We start from the raw sequence: 27,725 nt of genomic DNA on the forward strand, positions 1-27,725 counted from the left end.
AGCAAGGCCTGGGCAAGCCTTTGGGCCCCTTCAACATCACACAGCAGGCAGGCAGTAGAGTCCATCATGGACCTAGGCCTCACCCACTGGGACGCCCCTACTCCACTGATTCCTGGATTTCCACAGAGACTTCCCTTCGAGGTTGAGGAAAATGAAGTCCTGTCACTTCTTCCCACTAGGCATTCTATTCACCAGCCCTGGACCTTAGATATAAAAGCAAACAGAGGGGCTGCTGAAGAAATGCACACAGTGGACTCCACCCCCAAAAAACAATAAGACGTGTGGAGGAAAAGACTGGCTCCCACGGTCTCACAGCTAATGTGAGCAAAGTCAGGCGAATGTCCCTTCCCTTCCACTTGACCCTGTGGTGTCCCCTCTTCCACCCCGTAGTGTGGATCCCAGTACTGCTTCTAGAAGAAGCCACTGGCCATTTCACTGGGGAACCTTTCCTGGCCTCTCGCTGGGATGTAGAAACCAGAGCAACCCCTGACTTTGGTGCTTTTTATAGTTACTCTAAGCTCCACAAACACTCCAACAGCCTCTGACTTGAGGCTAACCACAGGAGCCTTTTTATACAGCAGGAAATGGACCCGGGCCTCCCCCAGCTCCAGATCCAGAACTGCCCAAGGATGATCCCAGCATGTCTGCTGCTGAGAAGAGTAGCTGTGGTATAGAACCAAGGCTGGGAATCACCACATCTAAAATTAATTCTAGGAAATGAACCCCATGCACCCAACAGGTGCCAAGCAAAGCCACCGCTGTGGTTAAGTTGGTCACAGCCCGGTTCAGTGGGCTTTCTCAGCTCTCTCATGTGTTGAGGAAGTGGAGACAGAGGGTGGTAAAGAGCTTGAGGGGCTTCCTGGGCCACACAGCAATGGGCAGAACCTGGACTGGACTCTCAGATCTCTGATTTCCAGTACCTCTCTTTGCTAAGCCCCTCCCTCTTGTGTGAAACACCCTGTAATGACTGACCCTCAGAAACAGGAGTGAGCTAGGCTCAAGTCTGGCACGAGAGCCAGCATCTGCAAAGGAGACATCCAGGAGGACAGCAGTGAAGACCAACAAAGCTGCCTGACAGCAATTACAGAATGCCTCTGGCAAGAAGTGACGTTTGAACTGGGTTCTGAATGAGATGCCTCCATTTCTACAGCCCTGTCACTGTGACTGCCCCCCACCCCATACCATATTGTGCCCTGTGCCCAGTCCCAGGGTGAGACAGGTGAACAAAGCCCGCCCCCAGCACTTCCCACTCCTTCCTACCTCCCTAGAACATCCTTGGAGGTGAGCCAGATGGGGGGTGTTCCGGCAAACCCCAGGGATGAGAGAGGCACATGGGTCCCTTCCCTGCCTGAGATAATGGGGCACCCTCCAGAGGCTCTAGGCTGGGGTGAGTCATGACAGATACCTGAGAAAGAGAGGAAATTAACCTCACATCCCTGGGAAGCCAGGGAGATAAGAAGCAAAAGTGCTCTGAGCAGATCCAGGCTCTTGGTACCACATCATTACTGCCTCAATTAAAGGGACCCACATCTGGCTACTTGCAGAATCATTAACCAGTCCTGCAACCCACACACAGCTGCATTTTTAATATAATTTCATTTTTATTATGAGCAGATAAGCCTGTAAACTACCCTCAAGTCATCCAACATGTTGCGATCGCTCTCCGTGCTGGGTGGGGTCTCAGCTCTCCCACACGGCCAGCAAAGGGTCCAAGGCTGAATTTCCCATGACTCCCCAGGTGCTCCCCATGCCTTGGTCCCTGATTCCTTAGTCCAAATCCTCCTTGCCCTGGACACTCAACCCTGTGCCACACCTATCCTATCTAGCCTTCAAGTCTGCATAAGGAAGATGAAGCAGACCACACGAAGAAGGAAGGGCATTCCCCGGCTGAAATCAGGCTCACAGTGATGGCAGTGGCTGGGGAAACCTTACGAGAGGAAATAACATGGGCCCTAGACTAGGGAAGGAAGGAAGGACACCATAGGCAGAGGGACCAGCATGAACAAATGGAGAGGGCCACAGGAGACAGACATGTGGTGGAGGCACATGGCTGGGACAAGGCGTAGAGTCCAGTGTGGCCAGGAAGTGGGGTTGTTGAGAGGAGTCATAGACATTCAACTGAATAGAGTCCAAGGCAGCTGGTAAAAGGCCTCATATTCCCTGGCTCCAACAACAGGCCATTTTCAAGGGGCTAGCCACAAGGGGCCAAGTGTGAGCACTTGTTCTGCAATGAACAAGAACCTCACAGCAGCCTAGTTGTCCACTGGCTCTCACCCAGGTGACCATCCATCAGTAAGAAAAAGATCAGCTCTCTCTCCTAACGAATGGAGGTTAGGAGTATGCAGGGAGGGTAAACGGCAGGTTCCTCAGGGTAAGAGGGTGGAGAAAATAGGATGGGAGTGGAGATCAGATGTGGGCAGGGATAATGGAAGTTGGCCCTGAGGGTTCCTGGGCAGAGTGTTGGCCTCCTCTGAACACACTTGGGTCAGTCCAAGTGCTTCAGCACCCAGCTCTGTATGTGGTAAGCATGCTGGTTCCCTGTGGAACAGCCACCTCCCCTCCATCCCACCCCAAGCCCCACTTCACTCTAATCCGCAGGACTGATAGATGCTGACCTTCACTGCCACTCTGTCCTTCTCCCTCCCTTGGTGAACCTGCTAATCAGAACTCTCCATTCACCTGGAGCCTCAGACTCGTTGGAACTTTAGTGAAAAAACTGAGGAAGGGGAGGCCTTATCCCCTATGGGCTGAAGGCCAAGGCCACCCTGGAGCTTCTGAAGACACCTCCTGTAGAAGGCCAACTGGTGAAAGATGGTGACATGGAGGAAGTCAGGGCTGGGAGGAGTCTGGATATCCCCGGATGCAGCCAGCACGAAAGCAATCCCTCCATCTCAAGAGGCATTAACTTCCCTCTCATGGATAAGCTTGTTCATGTCTCTGCCACTTACAACCATGATGATCTTGGCTTTCCTTGGGCCGTTGCTGGATGCCCCATATGACTAATTGGAACCCAGAACGTAAGTCATTTGCTTGAGACCACACAGCAGGTCCTCTTGATACTGGGCTTTCTCCACTCCTGCCTTGAGTCAGTTGGAGCCACTAGGAGAGGAAGGTTAAATTCCTGCTCCCAGGCAGGGCCTGGAGGGTTTCGCCCTCTCTGGCTATAAACACAGCCTCTCTCAAACAGCAGTCTCCCCATTGTATAAAGTGTGAATTTCCTTATCTTCAACTGTCATATGGAAATACGGTATCATTGCCATAACAACACAGGCCATTAAACTTTCCTTATTAATCCTAGCAAGGTTGGGTCCCACTGTCCCCAGACTTGTCAGAAAGTGAAATTAGTGAAACTTAAAAATGCACTGGCAGCACAGTGTTGGAGCCTCACCCAAGATCCCTTGGGGGCCAGGTCAGCTCATCTACCTCCAGCTGCCCACACCACTGGATGCTGATGTTTTACAATGAGCCCTCTCTAAGGGATTACCTCTGTGGACAGTCAAGAGCCATCTCACAATGAAATTCCCAGAAAGTAAATACCCCCAGGAGTTGGGGGGTGAAGGTTAGGAAGTCCAGCTCCTGGGGCAGCGTTTGTCCTAGAGACCAGTTAGGATGCCCTCATGCCCTCATGCCGTATCTGAGTGCCTGGCTTCCAGCTCCAGCTTCACTGCTGAGGCTAGCTTCCTGACACTATGCCCCTGGGAGGTAGCACCTGATGGTTCAAATGCTTGGGTCATCTTGGCCCAACAAACCAGCAGTTGCAGGATCTCACACACACTCTCTCTCCTCAAATAAATGTAAATTTTCCTAGGATAAGATGGTTCAGAGAGAGCAGCTCTTCAGACCCTTCATGCTCCTTGAAGCTTGAGCTGGGGTGCCCCCAGCTACAGGCACACCTTTGCTAAGCCCTCACTTCTGTGCAGGTCTCAGAGATCTGCACAAATTGAGTCCCCAGCAAATCAATTACAAGAGAAGCTGCCCTCATAATTACGTTTCTAGCATGAAAGAAGACAAAAAGAATATTGCCAAGAAACAGGCACAAAGTGATAGTGGAAGTACGCATGCTCTGTCATCACATCCTCAGTGGATACAGACACTGGTGGGCTGGCGGGGGCGGGGGAGGCGCGTGTAATTGAAGCATTAGTGGTGCTACTATTAACTTTGGAAAGAAGAAACTAAAGTTTAAGGGAGTTGCCAACTTACCCAAGGCCACTCACACCAAAGTCAGGGTTTGAACCCAGTCCTGCCTGGCTCTGGAGCTGACATTGTTGCCTGCTACACCAGCCTACCCTTTCTGTCGCATGTCACTAATGAAAGATGAGTTCAGATGGGTGAACATCTCTGAGAAGCGTGCTGAACCCAGGAACATATATGCAGCAGTGTCTCTCCCCTTTGCCCTGCTCCTTTCTCTCATGGCCTTTCCCTTAACCCATACAGGACAGATAAGAAGAAAAGGTCTTGGTTAGAAGATATTAAAGAGAACAGGATCTAGAAAAGGAAAAAAGAGGAAAACCTCAGCCAGGGATTCCAGAAGAGTCAGTATCACTGACTTATAGCATGGACCACTGAAACCCACATTTTCAAAAAGATACCTTTTTCCCATCCCAATGTTCCTTATCTCAGTAAATGAAGGCCCTGTCTGACCCTTCAGTCTCCACGCTAGATTCCTGCCCTAAATATTTCATATCTTCACGCCACGGGTACCCTAATTCAGCTTAGGAGTTCAACTTGCTTTTACAGCTTTAGATGAAGTTCAAAATCCTTAGCCTAGTCCAAAAGGTTTTTCATGACCTATGCCTGGCCTTACCCACCCTTCTTCTCATCATCTTTCTACCACGCTCTTGTCCCCTCACTCGTTCCTCTGCCCCACCCTGGACTTGCTTCACCTTGGATACAGGTGGCTCTTCAGAAGCCGGCTCTTTTCCTATGCTATGAGCTCCAGACCTGAAATTTCATCTTGTCTTTCCCCGATGCTCTCAAGTCCCACTTGCAGGCTGATCAGTCATTTCTTTTTAGGATGTAGTCCTTGCTAACTCTTCTGTTCTTGCCTGCTCAGCTCTCCCATGACAGTCAATTCTTTTCCAACTAATGGTTTCCCCCCATCATATTCCTTCTCACAACCATAGGAACCTGACTTGCCTATAGCTCTATCCTCAAAACCTGGAACAGTGCCTAGCAAAGAGCAGAATGTTAAGTGCTTCTTGGCTAAATGAAAGGGTCAGTAGAAGACAGAACGATTAGATGGATACGTGGGTAGGATGTATACCTTTGCCTGTGTCATTGCCTTGGCCTGAAACAACCTTCTCTCTTCTTATAAACATGACACCCCAAATCTCACTCCTAGGTGACCTCCCTCGTGTCCATGGCACAAGGTCAGAACTCTTCTTGTTGACTACCAATGGCCAGACATATTGTCTTGATGACTTCCCAATGCTTCAATTGGTCCACTACCACCTGTCGTTACTTCCTGCTCAGCATGTAATTCTTGCCTCTTCTGCTAAAAAGCAGCTCACCAAGGCCTGGAACAGTGATGCAGGAAGATGGGTTCCAGAGAGGGACACAGAGAGGGTCGCATGCCTGAGTGTGAACTCAATGAATAGAAGGGACTGACTCACAGTAGAAGGTTTTAACCATGACATAGAATCATATAAATGCAGCCTAAATGCCTTTCCTTTTATGCCTTCATTGAACGTTGTGCTTATGACTATGAGTAGATTGGACAGAGAGGGGAACACATGATGGCCCTGACCCTTGCCCACTGAGAGTGTATAATCTACCCACAAGACTTGATCCTACCTACCACAAATGAAGTGCCCAGCAGCACCCCACGCCCTGCATTCTGTTTCCTTATCATTCAGCAGCCATAAAGTCTGGCCTCATGCCCACAAGGCTTCTGGTACTCAGTTCATTTTCTCTCACTGGGCAGTGTTCTTTCCCAGAACATTATCCTCCCTGGAGTTGCTTTTTCCATTTTCCTGTTTTATCTTTCTTTGTTGTGTGCAGTCATTGTGTGTGTGTTGTGTGTGTGTGTGTGTGTGTGTGTGTGATGAGTTTGCCCTAGGGCAAGTGTGTGTTGCTTAAAACCCTTCTCAGGTTGAATGTGCTGTCTCCATTGCCTAGGAATTGTTTGTGAGCACTTGAGCTCATCCAAGTGTCCTGGGAGAAGGTGAGGGCTACACTAGAGTGGAAAGGTTCCAGTGAGAGCTCAAAGTCTCCAAGGACGCATTCAAGATCCTTCAGCAGTAAAGGCAAAGCTGCATCAGACATAGGTAGAAGTGTCCCTGATACCGCAGGAAAATAGGTGAGTTGAGAAAGGCAACTCTGTTGGCATTCTTCAGGGATGAAGACAGACCCATTGCCAAAGTTTCTCAAATTCCACCACCACCTTGAGCTGCTGCTGTGATGAAATATTCTGAAGAGTTTTATTGCTGACATGGATGAACTGAGCTGAAGGCCAGCCATACTCCCTGCCTCAGCCTACCTCTGGGTGGCCACTAAAGACTGTGGGTCTGGTTCGCTGTATCTCTTGGGTTTTTCATGAACCAGGCCACAGCTGCCACGAAGCCCAGCTGCAATGCTGCCAGCATCAAGTTGAGTTACTTCACCTATTAGCTGGCAACTGAAATGCCAGGTGGAAGCAAGGTGTTGAAATGTAGAAAGAGCTGCATCCCCACCCTGAAGCATGATGAAACACTTGGAAGAAGCCTTCACGATGCTTGGCCCATGCAGAGGAGAACGGGGGAGATAGGTGCTGGACTGGGGACGCCCTGCTGCAAGGGTTCACTTGACCCTCAGCACACCTTGCCTGACCACAGAGAGCCAGGGACTGGGGATTCTGAAGAGTAATGCACTCTGTCAGAGAAAATCTGACACAGGCAGAATTGGCCTTAGAAAATTTTTCAAGTTTTCAACCTGAGTCCAATAGTGTTCATTAATTCCTCAAGACTTCATGGCCAGAAAATAAAAACAGGAAGAGAGTAACAGAATGAGGAGGAAAGAAGATAAAGGAAGCGGAAGGGAGAAGTGGAGGAAGAAAGATAAGGAGGAAGAAAGCTTTCAGATTGTGTTTGTAATATTGCTGGCCTGAAATATTCAGATTTAAGAAGTGTGAATCCAGCTTTCCACAGGAAATGGAATGATATGTATGGACACACAGGCAAGTGCATGTGTGTTGGTGTGCATGTGTTAGAGTAAGATGTAGGTATGCTTGATCGTGTGTGTGTGAGCATGCACAAAGTGTGTAAGGATATCTGTATAAGCAGGCACGGCTTTGTGTGCTATGGACGTGTGTGAGTCCATGCATACCAGTGTGGGTGTGTCTGTATGTATGCACATGTGGGTATAGCTATGTGTATCTATTACTGTACACATCCTGAAATATAAACAACCCTGGAATAAGCCTCAGGAGGGGTAGGATCATTTCCTGACCAGCCACGTATCAGCCATGTGACCTTAAGCAAGTCATGTCATACTCTGAGACCCAGTTTTTTCATATGTTCCAGTTCTTAGAACAATGCCTAGCATATAATCATCACTCAATAAATATTTACTGAGTAATGGCTACTTGGGAGCAATACCACCTACTTCCACCTAATACTGCAGAGGAAATGACAAAATGAGAAAATGTATGCAAAACTATTCCCCAGTGTTTGGCGCATAATAGATCGTTGTCAGCACATCCCCTCCCCACCTCCAGGTTTTCCCCTCTGGTAGGTGGAGGCAGACGAAGGAAATGATGCGTAAGGATGCACGCCTCTTGGAACTGAGTAAGCCCCAGTAAGTAACACTGCCAAGTTCCTGAGCTAATTTCCAGGGGCTTCTGAGTTCCCTGATGTTATATATTAGCCCAACCTCTTCTTCCTGCTCTCAGTCAAAGGTTGATAGTAATTCATTTGCAAGAATTAAATGCAAGATTGCATTTTAACGACTTGGAGACCTGAGGTCACCTTTGCTTTTTGAGATCCCAGGACAGCTAGTCTGGTGAGTAGGCTGCTGCGCCAACCCTCCACAAACTCACATCCCTGTCATCTGTGTGGTGTGCTAGTGAGTCCCAGTCCTACAGGGTGAGATTATTACTTTCACCATGCCCTTGGAATAAATGAAGCTCAGAGAGGTGGAGTGGCTATCCCAAGGCTAGCAGAGCTGACTCGGAATCCAAGGACTGGTACTAAGAAACTCCAAGACGGTTAAATCTCAACCAAGCAAACAGAAACAAAGCCTCTAAGATCTGAACCCACAAACATCTCCAAGTCTCAGGCCAGCCAGCCCCGGTTGAGTATTGGCAGACAGAACCAGGGCCGTGTGGCAATCAGAAAGCTAGTCAGGTGGCACTGGAGCGGTGCCTCTGAGGTATTTCACAAACATGGGGAACAAACACATTCGATGTCGCAATCCTGGCCACCCGGAGCTGCCGCGTTGGCTATTTTTTTGAGAACAGTCTGTGTGGATAAGGAATTTAAGAGCTGATAGCTTTGGGACCTGCAGCAGAGTGGCCATCTTGGGATCTGTGTCACCCTCAGGAGATAGAACTCTTTCCCCGGCCACACTCCTACAGGTAACAGCCAAGGGGTTAACCCAAAGGGGTCAAGGCCATGCTCTAAATCCACTGTGCTCCAAATAAGGCATTCAAGGCCCTCTTACTGTCCAAAAACTACCTCTAACCTCACCCTTGAGAGATTGGGGACCAGGCTAACAGCCTTGAGAGTGGACACCTCTTGTCCTTCACCCAACTCTGTGCCTAGGAAGCCAATTGTCTCCTCCCCTCAAAAGATCTATTCATTTGTAATCTTCAAAACAAAAGTTAATTAAGAACAAATCTCCCGAGGCACTAGTGTGGGCTGGGATTGGATGCACCAGGCCGGTTCAGATCCCAGCACCATCTGGTGTTATGGAGAAACAGGGTAGATGTGGGACTGACTAGGCTGGGTCTCAATCCCCTTCTGAGCCATGTGTGAGCTGTATGTGGGTATGGACGAGCCATGGCTGGGCTGAAACATCCAACAACAAGAGTCAGAATGGGGTGAAAGCCAGCCAGGAAAAGCCACTGTTCCTGCTAGGACAGGACGTGAACTGAGTAGGGTTGGCTCAAGAACCCCCTGGCAAGCGCAAAATCTGGCATTGGGAGGGGTTCTGATGGAGGAGCCTGGGCAACTCCTCTGGCAGGACACAGTCCCTGCAGGTAAGCGCGAGAAGCATGATTGGAAACAGCCCAGAATAGGCCATGGAAAGTTTCCCACTGGCATGCATTCGGCATGGGTCAGGAGCAGGCCAGGCTGAATCAGTTCATGTCATCCTCTGGCAAATCCGATCACCAGAACAGAGTGTGGAATGGGCCGGGTTTGGTTGCGACAAAACCAGTACACATTCTGGAACGCCAGGGCGTGGTTGCCTGTACTGGATATGAATGCAACACCCATCCAGTACACGTGAGATCCAGGAAGGGAGGGGCAGAGCTGGCGGGGGGGTTAAGGGGCTGGTCCCCTCGCTGGACAACCACTCCCACTGGAGAGTGTTGGCTGGGATAGAGACAGACACGACTAAGCAAGGCTACAACACCTGTGCGCTGCATGTGGACAAGATCAGGGCCACAGCATCAGCTGGCAGAAGCTGGCACTGGGGACTAATTCTGTCGAGTCAAATCACAGGACCACCTAAAGAGTGCATAAACCGGGACAGAGAGACCTGGGAGGGAAAAAGTGGGTTCCCCCTTCTTGGGTCACTATTCCCGTGGGAGGGCATGAAAACTAGGACGGGGGCTGGGATGGCTAGACAGAGGCACTCAACAACATCTGTGAGGGCTGGATGGTTGAGTCGATTAGATAGAACTAAGCTTTAATACCCATTGACAAGTACCAGAGCCAAATGGGATGGGGGACAGACTGGTCTTCTGCTACACAAATTGGCAAACCAGGGCAGGGGGCAGGCTTGGTGGGGGTTATTGTGGGTCGCCCCGACTAGGCTGCAGCTCCCACTGGTTGATGTAAGGGCCGAACCAGACTGGACTGCAACACCCATTGGTTCCAGTGCAACTCGGGACTGAAAACAGAACCAACACAGCAATTGCAACCACCAGCTGATCAGGGTGATGGACTGTGCCGGGCCCTGTGCTTGCTAGAACATACAAGAATCTGGTCTGGGAATACCTCAAAGTATCTTTGGAGATCTCCCCACTTGAACTGCTGGACTCAGAATTCTAACCAAGAAAAGACAGAAGACAGAATAGGTCAATCATTCATCTCAGCTACATGTTGGCAGCGAAATATGGGACAAATGGAGACTTCATGATGGACCATATCAATCAGTGGACCACCTCATCGAGCGAAACTGGCAGTGACTCATAACTGGAGAACTATTAACTCCACTTGAGCACATATCTCAGAGCATGCCCCACATATGGGACTTGGGGTGGGCGGGAAACCGGGTGGGGCTTCTCCCTCAATATCCCCTTTTACCTCAGATACATGATGGAAACAATATGGACATAATAGCATTGCCCACCTCCCTATCCCCCTGAACCCTTTTTTTTTTTTTCCTTCTCTTTCTTGATTTTCCTTCAACTATAGTTAACTATGTAAAGATTGTCAACAACAATACAATAAAATGGATTATATAAAAAAAAAAAAAAAAAAAAAAAAAAAAAAAAAAAAGAACAAATCTCACTTAGCATTTCACAACAGCTCTGGGATGACTCGCACAGCTGGTATGAACTGCTCCATAAACTCAGAGCACAACTGCTTTCACATTTCATGTCTTTTTCCAGCTCCTCTCTCAAGCATCCACCTACACTGAGAGCAAGAAGTCCAATACTTCCCTCTGGAGCTTCCCCCCTCCCCAAAGAGTGTCCCAAAGCCTTGCAGAAGGCCAAGTAAAAACAAAATGAATCCTCTTTCCACACAAGTAGGGAGGCCCTGGAGTCTGTTCAGTGTATAGCAGCCACAGTCCCTCAGCCCTGGCTGTCTCCACCATGACTCTCTGCAGGACATATTCTTTGTTGTGGATTAGCTCCACCTTGGGTTCTCTGCCTCGGTTGTCCTCTCCACCACACTTCGCTCTGCTGCACAGTGTGTTCTCTGAAGCCGCACCTGCATCATTTCTTGAATATGTGCAATGGCCAAAACCAGATTTCTGACCAGCACTCAAAAGCTCCCTATCAAACTCCTCTCTCACGCTCAGCTCTTTCCAAGGTGCCAGAGAACATCAGGAATTCTAAATTAGGATTGATCCCTCTTTCCACCATTCCCCAGTCCCTTCTTCCTTGCACTACAAACATGGCAGGGAACATCTCTTTGTTCAGTCTCCAGAAAAGATAACATCCTTTAGTGCCCCTCCCCTGAGAGAAGGAGGACTGCTTGTCCTACACCTGGCCTTGCTACTGTTCTTCTAGAGCCTGTCCCTTGATGTGCCTGGCAACAATCTCATTACACAAAACAACAAAAGCTCAAGAGAATTCTCCATTAAAACGTACCCTGTTAGTGTACCTGCAACACTGGCAGTAAGCTTCAGGGCCACGGAACTGTTCTCCAGCAGAGCCAGAGAGTGGTCTACCCTATATCAGGCACTCTGATGCACAGGATCCCATTTAATCCCCACAAAGATGAGAGTGAAGTGAGCTGAGTTGTGCTTGACCAAGGAGAATCAGCCTCACGGTGCTGAGGGGCTAATAGCCATACAAACTACAAGATGCCTGACCCCAGTCTCTTCCACCTCTGCCCCCAAGACTCAACTTGAAGTAAAACCAAAGGCAAACAAATGCCAAAGAAGGCTTGAAGAGGCAAAGGAATAGTACCAGGGAAGCCTGAAGGCCTAATACATGGCAAGTGCTCTATTAACAGCTAAAATTGAGCTCAAGAGCACGTGCCCCGCTCTATGCGCTGGCCTGGAACAGACCAGTGGAGCATGAGGGCTGATTGCAGCATAAAACCTCAGCTCCAAACTCACCAGGAAGGAGACTCGCTTCCCAATGATCCTAACTCAGCATTGGAAGAGATTTGCTATTAAAACAGGGACAGGGCAAGCAGAAAACCAAGGAGAAAGCGCTGACTTGCACCCGGAGAAGCCTGGGAAGACTTCCCTGAGAAAGGAGAATGTTGGCTGGGCCTTTGAGTGTCCACAACAGTAACAGCCCCTGTAATTCACTGGCACGGAGCCTTGCTCAGCACCAACCCCTTGACAAGCCCTCGTCAGAAACATCGCCTCAGTTCATTGTTCTGATAAATCCCTGAGGCAGGCATGGTCATTCTTCCCGTTAAACTGAGGTGTAGGGATGGCAAACCAGTACTTTCAGAGGCAGGCAATCAGTCTCAAGTAGATCTGAAATGGATCCACCTGGTAAACAGTAAGTCTGAAACAAAGAAAAGCAGGCAATCTCTGTCCCTTCCAACAAAGTGAGACGTCTTGCATGGGGACAGGAAGCTTGTACACTCAGCCAGAGAGAGGGACAAGGCCCATTCCTGTTTATAAGGGAGTCAACCAGTCCACAAACAAAGAGCAGTACAGCAAACAGCAAATTCTTGTCAATTAAATAAGATTCACATTGCTCACAGGAGAATGATTGGGAGTGTTCACTGCAGGTTCCCTAAGCACAAGCATGGTAAGCGGGGTGATGGGCTAAAGGTTCTGACTTCCCATTGACAACAGCTAGCAGATCCTGTGGCCAGAGTGGGCTGGGCCTTTGTAAGCATTGCCTCATTTTAGCTTTTGTGAAAATGCTCTAATGACTGTAGATAGTGTCCATAGATCGTAATTCACATGCTGGACATTGCTCTAGGTGCGTCACTATGTCTACACTCACCAGATCCTCACAACTCTCCTTAATAAATATTAATAGATATTCACTTTACAGAAGAGGGGACTGAGGCATATAACAAGTCATTACCTCTTCCCAAGATAATAAGGGCAATTAGTAGAGAAACCAGGATTTGAACTCACACAGAATAATGCTACTCACCGTGAGCAGCTCGTAGCTACTCATGTAAATAAGCAATGCGCTCGCTGCTTACTGTGAACAATTGAGGACAGAGATGGGGTTGTTTGTTCCGAAGTTCCTCAGCTTTGAAGAGCTGTAAGGCAGGCATCATCTATATTAGAATAGACATGTGAATCAATGTGCAGCTAGGTTCTATGAATCATCCAATCTTCTTGGTGACAAAATCCACATTTGAACTCAACAATGACATTCTGAGCCACTTAGCAATAGCCACTGTGGTCCTACCACTGACTTGTGGTGCACTGTATACAGCTCACTTCTTCCCCTGCCTTTGTGTCATCACTGGGAAAGGTGAAGATGTAACTTGAAAGTTTCTAATGGCCTGGTAATCCCAGACATCCCTGCCATGGTGGGAGTTTTTAACCCAGAGTGGCTACCACCTGCCTAGGAAACCCATTGCTTTTTATCAGGCATACCACAGCCTCATCTTTACCAACTACTCATTTTCACGATGATTCCTGCTGTTCTCCTCTTTTGCATTTGTGGTAGAGTCTCCAATGTGGGCAAAACAAGATTCAGTCCCTCTGGAAATCCATGCTGGGGAAAGAGCTAGTTTAGTGTCATTATAACACAGAGCGTGGGGCTAGTCCCCTGTCATTCAATAGCATCTCATGAGTTCCTGCTGCATGTCAGGAACTCTGCTGGTCTTTTGGCAATGGCCTAGTCTTTCACATATATTATAGTTTAGGGGACTTTATCAAGGCAAGAGTATGAGGGAAGCTTCCGGAAGCTCAAATGAATTAAATGCTGACAATATCAAGGCAGCAAGTTTCACTCTCACTTTACAGATCCAAGGGAAGTCCAGACTTGCCAGTGAATAGCTATGTGACTGTGTAAATCACTTAACCTTTCTGCCTTCCACTTTCCCTCATTTATAAAGCGAGGCTAATAACAACATTTACACTGTGGATTATTATAAAGATTAAATAGATTGAAATTTACAGTGCACCTGAAATAGTTGATGACAGTTATTTTAAAAGCAATGTCAGGTCAGGGACCATGGCATAACAGGTTAAGTTCCAACTTGGGAATCTGTATGCCATATCAGCATGCCTGTTTGAATCCTGGTTCCCCTGCTTCCCATCCAGCTTCCTGCCAATGCACCTGGGAGGCAATGGATAATGATGCATGTGTTTGGGTTCCTGTCACCACATGAGGGACATAGATAGCACTCTTGGCTCTTAGCTTCTGCTTTGCCTCGCCAGTTAAAGGCAGTTGTCCTAAGAATAAGCCAATGAAAGAAATCTTTCTTTCTTTCTCTCTCTCTTTCATCTCTCTCTCTCTCTTCCTTCCTCCCCCCTACCACTCTTTCAAATACAAACCATTAGAAATAAAAACAACATGAACCAATATGCTTAGCTCAGGTCACAGAATTGGATGGATGACAAAGTTGGAGTTAACCCCCAATCCAGTGCTCTTCCCACACCACTTTATTCTATTTCTCAATAAATGCTTGCATTTGCAGAGGATAATTTAAACCTTCTGTGTGCTCCCTTCAGGGAGATCCTTGCACATCTCCCAATCAAAAGACCCAAGAAAAAGAAGGATTCCCAATGTTTAAACCTCAGGCTTTCCCAGCTCACGTCTGGAGGGGTGACACCACAAATCAGGTTGACGTTGGTTTACAAACACGTGCAACAAAACATATGCACTGGCCCCAGGTGTACTAAGTAGACCTTGAAGAAAGGTAAAATTCTCCTCCTACAGATTGGGACTGCTTGGGTCTGTGAATTCTATATATATACATATACATATAGACAGGTATTTATATATACATATATATATAAATATATATATGTATATATAAATACCTGCAGGCCACCTCTGTGACAGTTACCTGTTAAAGCTTAGTCCAACCAAGGAGATAGCACAGGCTCTCTGAAGCTGTTATTAGAGTCCCACCAGAGTGGAAGGCAAGGGTGATAGGAAGCCTGTAGTTTTATGTGCAGCCTGGCTGCTGTCCATGCAGCAACAATGACACAACTACCTCCTCTGACGAGCACTTTCCAATCTCTGCTGCGATCTTTGGATGAGCAGCCAGTTTCCATCACAGCCATGCACAGGCAGCTGTGGGTGGGGGTGTGGATGGAGCTGTCTTCCACTCCAAGATCTGGGAAAAGAGAGCTCATCTACTCACCAGCCAGAAGCTGGGCCAAGCATAATAGGGCCTTGAGGAATCAAGTGGGAAATGACCCAAGAGTCAAGATCATGAATGCCACAGTCGTCGGAGAAGCATGCTCATAACCCATGCTGATGGAATTGTCCCAAAGGGAAAGATTTAACTTGTTTTAGGAACTAGTCAGAGCCTGGCTTGGGCATACAGCCAGCGTATTACGAGAACCACCTCTGGGAAATGGGGAATGGAGTCAGTGCCAAGCTGATCCTAGCCCTGGAGCCTGCCAGTTCATGGCCCCTAATTGCTCAGAACTTCCCTGGCCTCCCCCAGTGTCAGATAAGCTGATCCATGACTCTCATCTGTTCATTGTGCACTGAACCCATATTGTGGTCAGCATCAATGACACCAGGAGCAGGAGGAGAAGTGCAGGGGCCCAGCCTCTGGCCTCCAGGACTTCTCATAATCACAATAAAATATGATAGATGCCACATGTGTGCTGGCTTCTGAAGCCCAGAACAGGAGTGAGTTATCCTTGTCCAGACCATCCCAGGAGGATTCGGAAGAGGTAAAACAGAACCTCAGCCTTCAGGAGAAGCCCTGTCCAGTTAGCATTTATGAGGCACCTTTTAGGTACCAGGCAGAAGGCCAAGACCGACCAGATGAGAAAGCTGGGTATAGGAGATCCCAACAGAACTCCTTACTGTCACTCTCCTGACACATGCCATCTCCAAGCCTTTCAAAGACCGACTCATAGAGCAGTCATTTTCTGGTTTCAGTCAATCTTAATTTAACATATCCTCACTTCTCAGTCCATGAAAGTTCAGACTTTTCACAAACCAAATAAAAAACTCTTTCAGAACTCCTAATGGTAGCTGAGAGCCCAGAGGAAGGGAACGATGAAAGACATTGTAATATTTCCTTTCCATTTCTAAACAACTCTATGAGAACTTTCATTGACCCAACTTTATAAATGAAAAGCTGAGGTTCAGGGAACTTGATAACTTGCCAAGGGTCAGAACCCTAGGAAACAGGGATTCCACCCAGAACCTGGGGAGTTGAAAGGCTATGCTCTTTCTAGGCCACATGGGTAAGAATAACTGCCATAGATCAAGAAATTATCCCTTGCCCCCTTCTGGGAAGTTTCTCTGCAAACATGGCATCCTAGAGACTCCGTGGGCAGGTCCTCCATGCTGAGTGGTCCCAGCCCAACCACTCTGCATAGGAGAGGCTAACCAGAGAAACTGTACCATTTGACTCCCCAACAAGACTTGTTTTGAGAGTAACAGAAACACTGATGATAATGACAGTGAGCAACAGATATACATAATGTGGTCACCACAGTTGAAGTTCTGTCTCCTTGAGCAAATGTTGGAAGCAGCTTGAATTCCACTCACTCTCTGTAAGTTCCTCTCCATATGCTCCAACAAGCGTCACCCAGCCACCTCAGGGCTTCCAGGCACCACCCACACAAATCCAATATGGACACCAAAAGAAAGCATAACCATGTGCTTAATTACTTAGATTTACTATTAAACTAAAGCTCTCCCAATCCAAATAATAATCCTGTGCCTTGAGAAGACATCATTCTTACTTCCTTGGAGTTCAAAAATATCATTTGTTTGGATGGAAAAAATGGTTGAAGCACATTGTAGCTTAGTTTAGAATGCTTCTAATGAACTGAGCTAAAAGTTCATAATGTTATGATACTGGTCTGCTTGGTTTGGTTTTCATTCAGTTTTAACCATTTGAGTGTACGGTTCAGTGTTATTAAGCACAATCACGGTGGTGAGCTACCATCACTAACATTCATCTCCAGAACCTTTTTGTCATCCCAAACTGAAGCTTCGTCTGTATTCATTCAATATCAACTCCCAATCTCTCACCCCCAAGCCCCTGACCAGCATTATTCACTTAGTTTCTGTGAATTGAACTATTCTCGGTACTTTTCATAATTAGAACCATCCAGTATGTGTCCTCTGATTCTGGGTTTATTTCACTTAGCATAACACCCTCAAGGTCCATTTATGTTGTTGCATGTGTCAGAATTTTCTTCATTTTGGAGTCTGAATGAATATCCCATTGTATGTTGTTTCATCCAGTCACCCATTAATAAGAATGGATTCAATTTTACATGTCACTGTAATTCAAAAGTCTGGGAAACAGAAACCTAGCCTGTGCATACTCCCAAGTGTTGGAATGCTCAATTCTTCCCCTGCTTCCCTGTGTGCATTTTAGCTAAGACCTGGAAGACATGGGGAGGTGGAGAGGATTCTCAGGCTTTTAACAGCCTCCTTACACGTCAAGATTTGATGCCCATTTCTTGGTCTGGATGCTTATCATACAGCTTACTCAGAAATGATGAGACCCTGGAAGAAAGAGTTCCAAACACATGCATCTACATGCAGCCACATCTACAGCCATCCAAGCTTCCTTGTACGGGACCTTATCCGTATGTGGCTGCACTCTGAACTCAGCTCCTCTGATCCTCAGACCACAAGCTTTGGAGTAATTTTCTGTTCCCTTTCCTTTCCTTCACACCTCCCATTAAAATCATCAGTAACTCCTGTCACCAACAATTTGGAAATAAAAACTAACACAACCCCTTTGGCTGTACCACCGTCTCCAGACCCAAGCACCCACACCCTTTGCCTCCTACATCCTACAGTGTCTACATCATCTTCCGATGTGAGAACTTCCTTCTTAGAGTCCCCTTCCCTTGTGTACCTGAAATGCCCTTTTAAGACGTAAGCATAACCACGTGATTCTTGTAGAATATGTCAGAAACTTTTCCAATTTAGTACAATGAAGATGTCTTATTTTAAATGTATTCCTTAAGCAAAGTCTTGGCTGGCAAAATAAAAAAGGAAATTCCATAAATGCCAGAAACAGGAAAGCTTGAAGCTGGAAGTGAACAACAGTGGAATAAATGCAGGTCTGGAGTGCATGTGGTCCCCAGTAACAACAACAACAACAAAAAAAAATCAAGCTGAACAGATTGTGTGTGAAGATGGTTATCAGGGAAAGAAAGGGACAGTGCTTGGGACCCTAGCCTGGTGAGGAGTCAGAACTAGGAAGAAGAGTTTACTCTACAAAAAGAAACTTATTGGTCTTTGTTTTGCTGCTTAGTGGAGTGGGAACATGAAAAAAATTCTTTGCTGGAGAGTTCCTAACCAAATTGACAAGCCGTTTGGGGCTGATATCGCCATGCCTTTTGTGGCCAAAGGAGCCCAAATAAGTCTGAGAACCTGAAAGAAACAAACCACATCGCCCATTATTCCCTGGAAATGCCAACCTTCCAAAGCCCCAAGGCCTAATTATAGATATCGCTCCAAAGAGTGAAGTTTATCATCAAAAATTACAAACACACGAACAACTCTTAATAAGACAGAAATAACAGAATGAGCCACCATGGCATCTATCTCACAAAGATTGCGAGTGCTGTGATTAATAAACACATACCATAAAGCTATCAGGTTAAATACAATCAGAGAAATAAAAAAGGGAATTAAGTGCACAACTAGCCATATTTGAAAAAGATGAAATACAACTAAAGATCACAAAATATGATCATGAACATTAGAAACCCAACGTGTTGCTGCCGTTGTTGAATGTGCACCCTGAAAGTTCCTATGTTAGAACCTCTGTTACTCAGTGCCAGAGCTGACAGGTGGGCCCTCTCTTTCTTGCATGTGTGTGCCTTCTCCCACTCTGCTGTCCCAGTTTACTTAAAGTAGTGCATGACTCTCCCCAGCGGCAGAGTAGATATCAGTACCATGCTCCCGAACACCCGAGCCTCCCAAACAAAGCTTTTCCTGTTTTAAATCATCCCATCTCAGGTTTCTGTTAAAGCAACAGAGAACAGGCTATGACAATGCTTCAGCAAAGTATTAGCACAGCAAAAAATTATATTGGTGAAGACAAATGTGAAGAAAGCATCCACATTGTGTTACGGGGGAAGGAGGGGGTGGAGAGAGCACATGGAGAACAGAAGAGAGGGTATAACACATGTCTAACTGCATGGCTAGAAGACACAAAAAAACAGGGAATACGTTGTAGTGAACATATCGTGCCTTTGCTAGTCGTCCCTCACTCTTCAGAGAAATTTAAAAGTCCCTCTCATGGCCTACAAGGTCAAGCATATTCTGGTGTGTGAATATTTCTCTGTGCTGGCTGGCTGTCCCTGGAATATGCTAAGCATGTCTCTCTGACACCTGGCTTCTGCCAAGAGCACTCTGACTCCAATACCCCACATGCCTCACTCCTTGTTTCATTTAGGTTCTTGCTGCCATGGCATTCTCTCTGAGTGGAATCCTTGGCCATGTAGTCTGACATGACTTTCCACACATAGCCTCACTCTGTTGTGTTTTGCTTCATAGCAGTATAACCGTGACAGTCTCATTTAGTTTGTTGTATCTTTCCCTAATGTAAAGAAATATGCATTGCCCCAAGTAGATGATCAGCAAATGTTTGGGGGTTTTTTTGTTTTTTTTGTTTTTTTTTTCAGAATTAATTCACAGGGTCTGGCACGACGGCCTAGAGGATAAAGTCCTTGCCTTGAACGTGCCCGGGATCCCATATGAGCTCCGGTTCTAATCCCGGCAGCTCCACTTCCCATCCAGCTCCCTGCTTGTGGCCTGGGAAAGCAGTCGAGGACGGCCCAAAGCCTTCCAACTTGGCACGCGTGTGGGAGACCTGGAGGAAGTTCCTGGCTCCTGGCTTCGGCTTAGCACTGGCCATTGCAGTCACGTGGGGAATGAATCATCGGATGGAATATCTTCCTCTCTGTCTCCCCTCCTCTCATATATCTGACTTTGCAATAAAAATAAATAAATAATTTTAAAAAGAATTAATTTATAAAAAGAGATACATGTGCACCTATCATGTGGTTCATATCGCCAGAAAAAAGGGTAAATGAAGCAGAGGCTGAGCTGCCTCGCAGCCACATCCCTTTGTCCTTTGATATCATCATCATCTTCATTTTGTAGGGGAGGCAACTGGATCAACTGAAAACTTCCATGTTCCAGGAGCCTCTGCAGTGAGATGTGACCTTCTGACTCTGTTAGGTGCTTTTTCCAGGAATACTCCTTAAGAGGAGAGGATGGATTCAACTAGGGAAAAGGAATTACATCTTTTTCCCTCCTCTTTCTTGCACATAAGGACTAGGACTGCCATGACTATTTTTCAACCACAAGTCAGCCCTGTGGATGGGGATCATGAGCAACGATGATATAGAAAACAAATTAGAAACAGTTGTGTGACATTGGCAGCTTTTCTTCTTTTCCTGACATCTTTTAGCAGAGATAGCAGACCTCTACCTTTTTCATCCACTACCTTCTAAAGGTTCTTCTCAACCGATAACATGAATAAGGTTCAGTCCTTGACTTTGGAAACTTAAAACCGACTGTGTGATTAGACGTATTGGTGACCCCCAGGGCAATGAGCTGGCCAGGAAATCAGCAGGGTCAAGTGTCCTGCACAGCATGGGACTTGGTGGGAAGAAGGAGAGCCTGGGTATCTCCCCAAGGAAGGATTGGGTCACCAGCATGGCCTTTCACACCACCAAATTGTTGGGTTAGGCAAGGACTAGCAGTGTGAGGGGTCAAACCACAGCGATTTCTCCTCCTCCTGGAGTGATCCAGTGGGCAAATGTCAAATACACTCACAAGGTGTTCTGGGTCAGCCAGCCCCATCTATGCCTGGTGCTGTGCTCAGAGCTGTGGGGGTGACACAAGGAAAAGATGGGGATCCTGTTCTAAGGAGCTTAAAGTCACTGGTATGTATCAACTCATTCCTAAAAGGAAGCTTGGTTGGGAACCTTTATTTCCTGAATTCATGCTTTCATGTGGGAGGACCTTTCCCAGGGTAACACTAACAGCCTCATTTCCCTCTTCATGAGAAATGAAGTCACTCATCTGATGAATGAACTCAAGGATATATATATATATAGATATATATATATAGATATATATCTATATAGATATATATACACACACACATATGCTCTTCTAGGGTCTTCTCCCACCTTTTTAAGATTTATTTACTTATTTTATTGTAAAGGTAAATTTATATAAAGAAGGAGAGAGGAAAAGATCTTCTGCCCACTGGCCCACTCCCAAATGGCCAGAGCTGAGCCGATCCGAAGCCAGGAGCCAGAAACTTCTCCCAGGTCTCCTGCACAGGTGCAGGGTCCCAAGGCTTTGGGCCATGCTCTACTGCTTTCCCAGTGAGCAGGCAGGGAGCTGGAAGGGAAGTGGAACAGCCAGGACACAAACTGGTGCCCATATGGGATTCCAGTATAGCCACTGCACTCACACACCAGGTCTTTTGGAGGTCTCCCTGTAAGAACTACACTGGGATATTTCTATAGGATCACATCTGTGAGGCAGAAGTCTGAAGAGGGACAGAGTAGTCTTTGATGACATGGGAAAATCTAACTCTAGAAAATAGCATAATAGAACTCACTGTCACGGCCACACACCTCTGCCATGTTCTCCAACCCCACTTCCATCAGCAAAAGCTCTCTTTTTTATTATCATTTTTCTGTTGATTCTGAACTCAGGTGAAGAATAAACAAGTATTCGTTTTGTCCCCACAGAACCCTTATGGCTGACAACTGTTACAAACAATCCCAAATTTCTGTCATGGTTCTAGAAAACGTAACCTCTCATCTCACGACAACCAGTGGTTTTCCCTGTGTGACTCAGGACTTGATTTGCTTCACCTGGTGCCTCAACACTGAATGACTTCAAAGTCAATCCGGACTCATCCAGGTGTAAGAGATGGGAGAAGCCTGGGAGATGGTGCTGTGGGATATGTTGTGGTATAAACAGCCAGGCCAGGAAATGTCTCAGGTCGCTGCCACCCACACTTGACTGAGCAGACACCTGGTGTCACCTGGCACTGACACCTCTTAGGTGCAAAGGAGCCTGCAAAATGTGGCTTACTTGTGTTCTCAGAGAGGAAGGGAGTACTGGATGTTGGTAACATTCTCTTTGTACCTCATCATGGCCTAATTCCTTCACCCAAAAATAATAATTGTAAGATTCAATGCAGGGAAATAAGTTTTTCCAAAGCACACAGACATTCAGCGAAAAGAGAGGAAGGCAATTGGATCTCATAGATGCAAAACAGTGTCACAGGAAGTGAGGAGGTAGAACTGCAGAGTGCTTTGAGCCCAGATGAAACATCCAGTCTGAAACAGGGAGTAGTGAGTTAGGTGTCACTACAAGAGGGCAAATAGGAACCGGCCACTTGGCGGAGATAATAAGAATCAGGTCTTCTGTCACACCACTACACTGTAGCACTGATTCCCACACTTTAATCTCTCCAGGGCATTTCATAATTTTTCCCTTTGGACCTCATGTTTTGAAAGATTGTGTCTAACTAACAAACAAAATGCACTGATTGGGTAATTACAAATACATTTCCTCACTTAATCAAGGGTGTGTGCGCATGTGTATGTGTTCCTAGGCATGCGCATGCGTGCCATCCACAACTGGATATGCCCACTTTGGGCATCATGACTATTGTATTTTTGGGTTTTTTTAATCTGTTAATCATATTCCAGAAATACCCATGATGTCATCAGTAGCAAATCTCAACTTGTGATCAGCATTTGACATCATGAATCAATTATTTATTTCTGGCCAAAGCAATGAAGCTGGGAGTTTGAAAACATAGGTAGTAAACCTAACAGTAAATCAACAATATTAAAATATGTAGCTTAAAGGTCCTCCCAGGGGCACGGTATCACAAGAGTTGAAGTTCTAGACTAGCACCGTGGTTCCTTTCAAAGTCCCAGATCCAGCTAACATGCAGCACTTGCTACTTCACTCCAACTTCCCTAACTCCACCCAACAATGGTGACTGCTCCATGCTCTATTACTAGCCCAATACTAGGTATTTGTGCAATAAATATCCCTAAAAAATAAAACCCATGATTGAGTGGTAGGGACTCAATTTTTAGCTTTAAGATAAGGCTGATATCACAAGAAGACAGTCCCCTCTGAACTTGGAAGCTATAGGATCCAAAAGGTGGAGAGTCCAGTGTCAAGTGTCTGGATGGAGATCTTCTAGTCCTCAGCAAAATGTTCCCGGTAGGGGTAACCCTTAAAGCGAAGCTCCAGGAAGGCAACCTCTCTCCTTTATTCCTCTTTGCACAGACAGAGCCTGACCCAGTGTTGGCCAGCAGTTGACCCTGAACACATGTTTCATGAATGAACAGGGATTCCCTCTCTGGTATCAGCCTCCTCCTTAAGAACCACCACTGTAACTATGTGTCGTTCTTTGCTTTCTTCCTAACAGATGGTAGAACATACCAGACCCCCCTGGCTTATCACCACGCCTGGTGTAGAGTCTCAGGGGGACTTCCCTGCATGCAAAATAATTTACAAACATGCCTGAGCCACACCCCACACACACACACTTCAGAGTTCATGAAATTCCTCTTTTGTAGTTTCAAAAGAGCTTTCTGACATTATGTCCCAAAATTGGTGGGATGGACTTCTGCTATGCCTGTTTGTGTGTTTGTGTGTTTGTTTGTTTGTTTTTTAGACCCTGCCTGTTACACCAAGACTGTAAATGAAGAATGGCCTCCCTTCTGCTTTTCTTCAGGCCTGCTCTTTGCATTCTTGGTAGCCCACCCTCCCACCTGTTGATCCCCAGAACCATCCAAAGCACATCATCTCCTCCCACAGCAAGAAGAGCACCAAAAGGATACCCTCAGCCCTGCTCTGTTCTTGTCCTTTGGAGATTTGTTTCAGTCTGGAAACACACCTGCAGACATATGAATAGGCAATTTCCTGCCTTCCCAATGGATTAAAAGATGACCTTGCCATCTTGCATTCCCAGGACCAACTTGGAACATAGGAGCTATTCACTGTCAGTCTGAGAAATGCAAGAGTAAATGATGATATGAACTCTGCTCAGTTCACTAAAGAATGCTTTAGACCCCTGCCCCCTTCCTACTTCAGAATATTATGATGTGCTGCAAGGGATGTTCCCCTGGAAGTGAGGAGAGCCATGCGTTAAGGACCCAGAGGATTTTAGCTGTGTAAACTTGGTTAAGCCACCTGACCTCAACAGGCCACAAAAAAACAACATCTGAAGTGGTGGATATTTTATATAACACCTGGGATCTAAAGAGTTGAAATGAAGTTGTGGGACTGGCACCAAAGCATAGCAGACAAAGCTACTGTCTAGCGCCCCAACATCCCATATGGCTGTCAGTTTGAGTCCTGAATGCTCCACTTCCAATGTTAAGGCACCTGAAAAAGCAGGAGAAGATGTCCCAAGTACTTGGGCCCCTGCACCCATGCGGGAAACCTGGGTGAAGCACATGGCTCTGGCCTGATCCAACTCCAGCAACTGCAGCCATCAGAGGGTCTTACCAGTGATGCAAGATCCCTGCCTCTTCCACTCACACCTGAAACTCTGCCTTTCAAAAAGATATAGAAGGTTTATTTATTTTTTAAAGATTTATTTATTTTTATTTGGAAAGTCAGGTATACAGAGAGAGGAGGAGAGACAAGAGAGGAAGATCTACTGTCCACTGATTCACTCCCCAAGTGGCTACAACAGCCGGAGCTGAGCTGACCTGAAGCCAGGAACCAGGAGCATCTTCCAGGTTTCCCGCGTGGGTGCAAGACCCCAAGGCTTTGGGCCATCCTTGACTACTTTCCCAAGCCACAGCAGGGAGCTGGATGGGAAGTGGAGCTGCCAGGATTAGAACAAGCACCTATATGGGATCCCGGTGCTTTCCAGGCAAGGACTTAAGCCACTAGGCTACCTCATTGGCCCATGTTTATTTATTTCTTAAAAAGAAAGCCAAAAATGTGTAGGTTGAAAGTATGAAATCATTAATGCATGACTCTGGGTGAGAGTATAGAACGGCTTTTTTGGTGAAGGGAGAGTTGACAAGAGTGGGAAGGAGTTCACTCTGCTTGCTGAGGTCAAACCACCAGGCAGCAAGGGGAAATGGAGAGGTAAAGGAAATCAAAGCAGTTCCGATTGGCTGCAGAGGGGGAGGCTCCCTGCTCCTAGCCAGTGACCACCCAGCATCCTCCTCTTTTTTCTGTAACCTTCAGATCTTAAGCCCAATGTCTGGCAGCAGCATCGCCAAGGGGCAAGAAGAAAATGTCAACCTCCTTTGGTTGTAGCAGGGCCTTGCTCACTTACACCGTCACAAGACCTCTGAAATGTGAGGAAGGTTCAGATGCTGGGTGGCATGTGTCATGTCACCAGTCTGATAGGACAAAACTCAGTGCCATGATTGACAAAAACCCTGCCAACTGTGGGAAAGAACTCATCTAGGTGTTGGCTTGAAGAAAGCTTTCTGGATGAGGGGAATGGGTTTTAAGGGGTTCACAGAAGTTCATTGCAAGAGATGAAAGACTAGCTTCAAGCATAGAGACAACAAGCACTTGGAGCACCATAGGGATGTGAGCAGTTACAAGAAAACACACACTTGAGTAAGCATGACTTTATAATGCCATCACCATGAGTTATGACACATTCACTATAAAGAAAAAACCAGCTGAATCTGCAACAAGATCCAGTCTGGAAAAGTGCTTGGGAGTGTGGAGTTTAGAGCCAGAGGTTAAATTCACCAGGATCCATTACTCTCTACATTTTTTTTTTGCTCTGCGTGCCTAATTCCTTCCTCGTAAATTGAGGGTGGCCATAGAACATTCTCCAGTAAGTTCTAATGAGTAGGAGATTGAACAAAATGCACATACAATCTTTATTTAGTGTCTGCCACAAGCCTGGTATTGAACTGTGATAGTTATATTCACATGGACTGATATCTAAGCTGTATTAATATAGGAACAAATTGCATTTTATAAGCATATTTTCTTATTTCAGCAAACATGGGCTTTGCTATTTTGTTCTCTAATGTATAGCTATGAATACATAGTCATCATCCAATAAATAGATGAATTTCTGAAAATAAATCATCAATGGTATTTTCTAGTATATAGGAAATGACATTGAAAAGCTACACAGCAAACTTGAAAATGTGTTATTTCTAGATTGCAAAGTTACAAAAGGTTCGTGGGGCTGATGTTGTGACATAGAGGATGAAACCACCACCTGTGATGCCATAATCTTGTATTGGCACTGCTTCAAGTCCTGGCTGCTCCATTTCCAATCCAACTCCCTGCTAATGGCTGAAAAAAACTTCAGAAAATGGCCCAAGTGTTTGGGCCCCTGCTACTTCTGTGGGGTGTGGGACCCAGAAGCCAGTCATGCTTTTCTCTAACCAGTGTTTTACAAGACATTGGATTTCCTTACAAGTCAGGAAAAGGCCAGAAGTTCAAATGTCAAAGGAGATCAAAGGAAACACTTTAATTACCTGTTGTCACCATCCTGGTCCATTCTCAGCTAATTTCCAGAATTTGCTTTCTGTCAACAGAAAACAGTCACTGTTGCTATAACTCAGCCTTTTCTTCATGCAAGTGATGTAGTAGACAGCTTCAGCCATGGCCCCAGTTGGCTCACTTCTCTCTCAGCCCACACTCTTTGGTAGTTCCCTCTTCACACTGTCTCTGCATTTGTGGTTTGTTTTGATCCACTACAAAGTCAGAAGAATTACAAAATCCAGGGCTTAAAAAGCACTTGCCCATTGAAGGTCTTAGAAGAGTGGCTCTGTGAGAGCAGCCAAGCCAGCCTGCTGAAGAGCAAAGAAACACACACTGCCCTCCTGTGACCAGCCAACCCCCAAAAGGGTCAGGGAGGCTTCCCAAGTCCACACAGTGCCCAGCAGCTGCAAGCATGTGGGCAAGCTTAGCCAAGATCGACCAAGCTCACCTGAGACCAGGGAACTGCCCTGTTGAATCCCGAACCTCAGCTCCAAAGCCAGGACAGTTCCAGACAAACCATGACAGTGCCTTGCTCTGGCATGGACACAGGTTGCAAGCCAGCAGGCCTTAGGTCACAACCAGTCCATCATGTTTGGACCACATCGCACAGCACTTGGAAATGAAATTGAACCAACATTCAGAAATCTGAAGACATCATGTCCATAGCTGTATTGTAGCATATCTTGGAATCATGGGAGATCTGGCCCCTGTGTGTTCATGCATTCAGACTGGGGGACAACTGGCTGAAGCTCAGCTCCTGTTATCATGGCGACAGTCCATCTCCTGCAGTCCCCATGCCTCCCAACTGCAAGTTCACATCCACTGACTATGGGCTGTGTGGCTCATTTCAAGGTCTGACCAGACACTGTGTGCACTTGAGTATAAGACCCAGCTTACATGCATTAACTTGACTCACTGAAGCCAGGCCTCTGCATCTTTCCTGCACCTGTGAATCACTGGGGAGCTTTGAAAGTACCCAGTACATGCCTCAGGTCACTGGAACCAGGAGCTGCAGGAGTGGGACTCGGACAGCAGAATGGTGAAAAATTCCGCAGATTCCAGCTCAGTTACCCTCACTGTGCTTCTTGCAGTTCAGTGTGTCAGTGAGTCATCAGGAGGGATGGTTAGAATGCAGATCCTGATTCAGTGAGCTGGGTGGGGCCGGAGCGGCCCACATTGCATTTCCAGGGACCACCCAGTGACAAGCAAGAGCTGAAAGATGATTGTTCCTCAGCCAGTGCTCTTTCCCAGTGAACAGTACCCATTT

At 46.6% G+C, this 27,725-nt stretch overlaps 1 long non-coding RNA gene across 1 annotated transcript in view; it reads right to left on the minus strand.

Moving 5' to 3' along the window:
- LOC131481155 (uncharacterized) overlaps positions 1-27,429 on the minus strand; it is a 32,592-nt gene extending 5,163 nt beyond the window's left edge. The window contains exons 1-2 of the long non-coding RNA XR_009246101.1: positions 27,405-27,429; positions 26,452-26,501 (exon numbers count right to left, since the gene is read on the minus strand). This is a non-coding gene — a long non-coding RNA (uncharacterized LOC131481155). The remainder of the gene's footprint in view (positions 1-26,451; positions 26,502-27,404) is intronic.
- Between the last annotated feature and the right edge of the window lie 296 nt (positions 27,430-27,725).

Source organism: Ochotona princeps, chromosome 9, assembly GCF_030435755.1.
Source record: "Ochotona princeps isolate mOchPri1 chromosome 9, mOchPri1.hap1, whole genome shotgun sequence".
In the NCBI taxonomy this organism is placed as follows: Eukaryota; Metazoa; Chordata; class Mammalia; order Lagomorpha; family Ochotonidae; genus Ochotona; species Ochotona princeps.